The 7,989-nt window shown below is 45.4% G+C and overlaps 1 pseudogene; it reads left to right on the forward strand.

Moving 5' to 3' along the window:
- Positions 1-842: 842 nt before the first annotated feature.
- On the forward strand, positions 843-1,883 carry LOC149473764 (uncharacterized; annotated as a pseudogene).
- Positions 1,884-7,989: the final 6,106 nt, after the last annotated feature.

Below are 7,989 nucleotides of genomic sequence, written 5' to 3' on the forward strand. Positions count from 1 at the left end.
CAGGTTCCCCGCCCATTGCCTGGAAAGGAAGTAAACAAAGGCAGAAAGCTGGATAGTTGGGATGGTCATGCTTCCTGCCTCTGCATATTGGTTCCCGGTAAGCCAGTGTCTCTCTCTCTCTCTCTCGCTCTCTCGCTCTCTCGCTCTCTCTCTCTCTCTCTCTCTCTCTCTCTCTCTCTCTCTCCCTTCCTTTTTAGCAGCAGAGGCTGTAGCTTGAATAATGCTTATTTTCTTTTAGTCCTGACTGGTTATAGACCTGCCTGTGAACTTAGCAAGTTGACCTTTGTTTCCTGCTGCCTTCCCTCACTGTATACTGCTTAAAGGGGGTCACGGCATTAAAAAAAAGAGAGAGAAGGGGGGAAACAGGGTGGTAGGAGAGTGTTTGTTTTTCCCGTGGTCCCTCTCTCATGTGTTGATTCTGGTGTTTAGATGAGCACACCCCAGAGGTCAGAGGCACGAAGATCTAAACAAAGGGGGCGGCGTGGGACAAAGGTGAAAAGAGTGGTTACCGGTTGTTCACAGTTTTTGTCTCGGCTGTTTTGCAAGAGCCAAAGCATAGGCGCTCTTCAAAGCACAAGGCCCGCCAACGTTTTGTGTCCCCGCAGCATCATGAATCCCTTCTATTGGCACGGAGGCCCTCGCTCTCTCAACTAGGGGAACAGGCATCTATCTCGGCCCAGACACAACCCACACAGGTCCTATGCTGGGCCTGCAAAATCCCAGCTTTACCAGGAAAGCTTATCTGCAAGAGTTGCCTTGGGGAGGTGGCAGGAGACAAAGAGGAGGACACAGAAATATTTAAAGATTATATCCGTGCGGCAGTATAGGAGAGTCTCCAGGACATGGCGACTCCAACAAGACAGTCTTCCCATAGACCTACACAGCCCAAGACATCCCATGCCTCACCTGAAGAGGGTATATTGGATGTTCCTCGGATTCAGAAGAGACTGGGCCTGTGACCTTTGATTATGATCTGGTAGACCCCTTTGTGGGCGCCATCAAGGAACCCACAGGTTGGGAGCCATTCCACCACAAAAGATCCACAGGTTTTTTCCTAATCTGAGAAAGGAGGGACCTACCTTCCCGGAAGAGTGGGAGAAACTGGATAAAAGACCGAGTTTGCTAAACAGACACTCACAACTTTATTCCATGCCCACTTCAGATGCTAATTTTTGGGAGACCCCACCAGGTGTGGATGCGGCTTTACAGCGATTGGCCTGGCATGTGTCCTTACCATTGGAGAACTCGGTTCTCTTCAGGCATCTGAAGGATCATCTGGTGGACACAGGCATTAAAAGAATTTATTCCATGGCTGTGTCAGCCCTTCACCCTGCTATTGCCCTGACAGCCTTCTCTAAAGCCATGACATGTCTTACCAACATTGAGACTTCCTCAAACTCTGGTGAAGACCCATCTATAATTATTACAGTATTGGAGGAGCTGAACTTATTGGCAGATTTCCATGCGAAGGCCTCAGTTGATCTAGTAAAGCTATTAGCCAGATCCATAGCCAATGCAGTTACAGCAAAGAGGGCCCCGTGGCTTCGTCATTGGTTGACGGATGGGGCTTCCAAACAGGCCTTATGTAGCCTACCATACAACAGCAAACTACTCTTCGGAAAGATCTTGGAAGATTCGATCAAAAGAGTCACAGGGGTGAGTCGGCTCTTCTCCCTCAGCCTGGCCGAGAGAGACAACTTGGACGGCCCAGTCAGTCAACCTACAGATGCCTCCAGGAGGTGGAAGCTTACAAGCCAGGGCGGGATAGACCCCAGTGGAGAGGGACTCAAAGTTCCTTCCTCTGGGGTATCGAATCTAAGGCTTTGCAAGAACTCAGTGGCAAAGATGTCCCAAGAAGAGATAGTCCTTGCAGGCCTATATAGAGGAACTCTTGTTCAAAGGGCCCATCAAGCATGTTCCGGCAGAAGAGAGAGGGAGAAGTTTCTACTCCACAATAATCCAGGTGCCAAAAGCCTCAGATCTTGAGGCCTGTTTTTGACTTAAGGAGACTGAACAATTATATCCCCAATGGGCGTTTCAAAATGGAGTCCCTCCAGACTACAATGAAAGTGGTCCAGGAGAACTACTGGCTCATTTTGATGGAACTTTCAGACGCCTACCTGCATGTTCCCATAAGGAAGCAACATCAGGGGTTTTTGAGGTTTATAGTACGTGGCCACCATTATCAATTCACGTGGCTCCCTTTTGGCATCTGTACTGCACCAAGGATATTCTCGAAGATCCTCCTTTCCATCATTCCCCTAATTCACCTGTAGGGAATAAAAATATACCATTATTTAGACAATAGCCTCATTCTGGGAAACTCCACTCAACAACTCAAGGAACAACAGGACCATGTCCTTCGGTCCCTAAACAGTTTCAGTTGGATGGTAAACGTTCAGCTCTGTCCCTATCAAACAATGGAGTACTTGGCAGTAATATTCTCTACTTCTCAGGGACAGGTGTACCTCCCAGACAGGGATTCAACAACTGTGCCAGTGTACCCAAAGCACAATGAGATCTGCACTTCTCTCAGCTGAGGACTGCATGGTCATGATCGGGATGTTTACTGCCACAATTCCAGTAGTCCCATGGGCCAAGTGGCAAATGAGGGCGTTCCAGGTGACCTTCTTGAGCCAATGGGATTATCCAAAAATCAGAAAATATACATCCCAGAGGGAGTACGTCAAGATTTAGGTTGGTGGACAGATGCCAGTCTTTGGGATTGGGAGGAGGCCCACTGTCAGGGAAAACAAATCCAAGACTGTTGGAACCCACTAAAACACAGGCAATCAAACTATTTGGAACTCAAGGCAGCCTTTCTGGCTTTAAAGGCTTTTCAGGAAGATCTCCAGGGAGCCCGAGTCAAGATGCTACTGTACAACAAGACTGCTGTAGCTTACCTCGCCCGCCATAGGGGGACAAGGAGAAGCACCTTCAGATTTGATAGCAGCATATTTACCGGGAAGCCAGAATCAACTAGCAGATCATCTGAGCAGACACTTCCCTGAACAACCAAAGTACTGGAAAATAATCTTTGGGAAATGGGGCACTCCCACAGTCGACTTAATGGCAACTCCTCAAAACGCTCAGCTTGCTCTGTTTGTGGCCAGATACAGATACGTACGGGCACTAGCACAGAATGCCTTTTCGATTCGCTGGGTTTTTCCGATGGTGTACATTTACAATCCTGTTTCTGGCCAAGAAGGATCTTTTGACCCAGAACCAGTGGCAACACTCCAACCCGAGGAGACTGATCCTGCATGGCTGCTGAATCAGTCCAATTAAGGGCTCTCCTCCCAGGTAATACAGACATTGATGAAGGCCAGAAAGGCCTCAACCAACCTCACATATGAGCATATTTGGAGGAAATTTGTAGAGTTTGCTCAATGCAAACACTTTTCTCTTGGTTCTCCTTCTCTGCCCAACGTACTGGACTTCCTTCAATCGGCTTGGATAAGGGATTAGCATATAACTCGATCAAAGTGCAGTTCTCCGTCGTGTCATCTCTCACCAGATATAGGTGAGCTGAAGATCCCCTAATTAGGCATTTCCTGCAGGCGGCAATTTGCATTAAACCACCAGAGAGATGCATTATACCTTCCTGGGATCTCGGCCTGGTCCTCCGGTCACCCATGCAGGCTCCATTTATACCACTGGACTCTATGGTTTCTGACCTTAAAGTTAGTGTTTTTGGTCGCCAAAGTCTTGGCGAGAAGTTTCATTATTGGCAGCTATGTCATGCAAAGAGCCTTACTAAGTGATCCTTCCACAAAAAGCCATTCTCCTACCAGCTCCAAGCCTGAGACCTAAGGTTGTAACTAGCTTCAATTAAAATTGGGAAGCAATCCTCCCAAGTTTTGATCAAGCACCTTCGACTTCTCAAATTGGGGACTTCAGCACACTGGATCTGGTGAGCTTACTATCCATATATTTTGAAGAGATCTGCTCCTATCTGGAAGGTGGATAACCTTTTTATCCTCCCAGTGGGTGCCAAAAGGAGTGAGGCTGCGACTTCAAGAATTATCTCTTCCTGGCTATCAAGGGTCATCACCTTTTATTTACCATTATTTACCTTTTATTAAGGGTCATCACCCTTGATAAAAGGTAAATAAGAACCAAATCTGGCTCCTCCGAAAGTTATACTTGCTAATTCGAGAAGAGGCATGGAAGCCTCCTGGGCAGCATACACTAAGGTTCTGCTAGAGGACAGCTGTAGAATGGCCAGTTGAAGTTCCTACACTACCATTGCATACCACTATATTCTGGATATTCAGGCTACAACATCCACAAAATACGACATAGTAATGGTCGCGGCAGCCTTACAAGAAAAATAAAAAATTTTTGTTCTTGTTGTACAGCATACTTCAACTGGGTGGCCTTTTGTTTTCCCGCCCATTTTGTCTTATTGCTAGTTAATTCCCATGGTGTGATGACGTGAGGTGAGCCAGGAATATGAAAAATTGTTATCCTATACTTACTGTAATTTTCCTTTCCTGACGTATCCTCACGTCAGCACAACTCTTCCTGCCCTGGTGCTCTGTCGCTATCTAGTTAAAGAACACTTGGGATCAGGAGGGAGGGTCTTTTATTCTAGCTATTGGAGGTGGTCCTGGGAGTTACTTACAGAGGATTAACCCATGGTGTGCTGACATGAGGATACTCCAGGAAAGGAAGATTACGGTAAGTATGGGATAACAATTTTCCGTATTATAGATCAAAAAATAAAACACTCAGTGTTGATCGAATACCACCAAAAAAGCTCTATTTGTGAGAAAAAGTGACATAAATTTAATTTATGTGCAGTGTTGCATGACCATGCAATTGTCAGGTACAGTAACTCCGTGTCATATAACAAAAAATAGCCTGGTCATGAAGTGCTGTAAATCTTCTGGAAGTCAGGTAGTTAAGAACACCTGAATATTTTCCTCTCTTTAAATAAAGCAATATTATCACATTTTTATATCACTCAAACAGCCACCTTTAGCATACTATAAGTGCTATCACACATTAAGAATCAGCCGTATGCCATTTATTCAGCTAGATGTTCAGTTTCATGTATCAGTGGCAATTTAAAGTGTCATTAAAGTTGCATCATAAAAACTATCAAATGCTGTATTACATGCTGTTCATACTCAGTCAGTATGGGATTCATTTTCTGTATTCTTCAAAAAACCTAATTGATCCTGCTGTTCTCTGTCTCCCAGTTCTTTTTCATGTCCCCAAAGCAGTTGGGGATTTTGCAGTGCAGTCAGCAGCTAATGTAAATGCTCAGTTTTCAGTCTTTCTACTCTGAGCATTTTCTCCCTATTACATTTGAGCAGCCCAAGTAACTATAGCCGCAAATGTGGGCGTATATACATTGGTAAATGACAGCCCACTCCCTCCCACCTCCTCCATGCCCACTAACCAGCTAAACACAATGGGGGTGGGATATTACATCTTGGTTGATGGAGGCATCACCATCCTGTTATTCTAAGACACAAGCTGGAGGGACTTGACATAGCCTGTGACTGGCAGAAATCAACCCATACAAGGTCGTACCATAATGGCAGATATCAGGCCGATACAAGTCAGCATAGAGACAAACATCATAGGCCATATAATACAGGCTTCTCATACAAGTAAATGAATATAGAAATCTCCATGTAACAAAGGTAATGTAAAGGAAATCCATGTTAGAAAGCAGTAATCAAAGGAGAGAGTACGCATTGTGACAACCACAGGGCAATTGCAATTTTGTATACCTGGGTCTCTGCTCATCATCTTGAATGCCTAATACGGCCAATTCAGGGAATACCGAGAGGGATAGTTGGAGACAGGTGTTACTAAGGTTCAAGACCTCTGTCCAGAACTGGGCCACTCTAAGGCAGGTCCAAAACATATTAAGGCAGTACCAGTAGAGGAGTGACAGCAGGTAAGTTCAGGGGATCTTTGTGGATAGATTTGATGCAACCTCTGAGGGGTGTAGTACACTCGATGTAGGAATTTGGTTTGAATCAATTTATCTCTGGAAGAAATAACTAGTCTGGAATTATCCTCAAAACACTCCTCCCAGGACTCCCTATCTAAAGTAGGAATATCTACACTCCATTGTTCCCACAATTGTTCTTTCTTGAGGGACTCCACATTCAGATAGGCTAAATAGAGTGCAGATAGAGGCTTGGAGAGGGGGTCCTGTGACAAAAGCTCCTCAATCAAGTTTGTCTTCAAAATTAGGGACTAGAGAACTGTGACCAAGCTGTATGACACAGTTGGCAGTAATGTAAATACATCCAACGGGGAAGTTCGAATTTGAGGGAGAATTCACGGAAGGGCAACATGCCCCATGGCATAACATCCCAAAGTATCCTGATCCCATATTGGGCCCAAACCTGTGGGGCTGGAAACAGTCTGAAATGTGCTAAGGAGGGGTTGCCCAATAAAGGGCTGTAGGGAGCCCAGTGATTAGATAGAAAAAGAGTTTCCTAGCCACCACCCAGACCCTAAATGTGTATCTTGTGGGGTGAGGAAGGGAAGCATAGGCCCTAGAACCTTTGTAGACTAAATTGGCTAATTCTGTGAGGAAACCCATTATGGCAGCTTCCAAGCAGAGCACTGAATTTGCTCTCGATCTCGTGAACCACCATCTAATGGTAACCAAAATAGCTGCCCAAAAGTATACCTGAAGATTGGGGAAAACTAAGTCACCACAACGAATCGGTAATTGGGGAGTGGAACTCTCCAGACGGGGGGCAGAACCCCCACAGAGAAATGTACCCACACATGGTCAATGTCCCGAAAAAAATGACCACTTACCTAAATGGGGCAATTCCTAAAAAGTGCAGTTAATCTTTAGGAAGAAAAATTATTTTGAGAATGTTTATGCGACCCATGAGACTTAAATGTAGGGCAGCCCATGAGCAGCATTTCTTCTTCAACTGCTGGAGTAAGGGGAAGAGATTAAGGCTATAAAAGTTTCCAATATCTTTTGTAATCCTGATACCCAAGTATCTGCCCTCTTCAAGCCATAGAAAAAGAGCAGAGACCACAGATTCTTGGGCTCAAGGATCAAGCAGAAAAAGAACCGACTTATTCCAATTAATCCAAATATCTGAGTAATGCCCAAACTCATCAAAGATGGCAAGGGCAGCCCACAAGGAGGAGTGTGCATCATGTAAATATAGTAAGGTTTCATCCACATAAAGTTAGATTTTCTCCTCTAAGGGGCCAACCCCCCAGCCCTCAATAAACCGGAAGTCCTGTACCAAAATGGCCAGAGCAAAGAGGTTTGGGGAAAGCGGGCACCCCTGATGGGTCCTCCATTCCAGGGGAAAGAGATTCTATCATTGGTCCATACTCTAGCAGGAGGGGCCTTATAAAGCATGCCCAGCCACTGGAGCAACCTAGGTCCAAAGCCAAATCTGCGCAGCACCTCCCAAGAAAAGCTATACGACCGAGTCAAAAGCCTTCTCAGCCATGGCTCTAGTACCAGCATTATCATGCTTAGTAGACAGATTAAGAAAAAGGTCGATGAATATAGATATCGGAGCCCTTCCCTGGCATGAAACCTGTTTGGTCAACATGTATGAAATCATCAATCACCTTCGACATCGACAGACAGAATGCCAGAATTTTAGCTAGCAATTTGGCATCTGCATTAAGTAAGGAAATAGGCCTATAAGAGGCCCAGTCCCCAGGATCCTTGTCAGGTTTAGGCACCAACACTAGTGCCTCAGACAGTCCGGTAAGGAGTTCAGGGAGGCGAAGTGGGCAAAAGAGCCGTGAGCCTAAGCGCCAACAATTCCTGATAGTAGGGGTAAAATTCAATGACCTTACCTGACTGCATATGTCCCAGGGCAACCTCAACCTCCTTGAGGGTTATATCCCTATCCAACCAATCACATGCCTCAGACTCAAGATAAAGGAAAGTAATCCGTTCTAAACAGTCAATAAGCTTATAATCAATATAGGCAACCCTGGAGGAATATAGCGTTGCGTAAAGATGCA

Source organism: Staurois parvus, unplaced genomic scaffold, assembly GCF_062004578.1.
Source record: "Staurois parvus isolate SC_StPar_1 unplaced genomic scaffold, SC_StPar_1.0 ptg000011l, whole genome shotgun sequence".
Classification (NCBI taxonomy): domain Eukaryota; kingdom Metazoa; phylum Chordata; class Amphibia; order Anura; family Ranidae; genus Staurois; species Staurois parvus.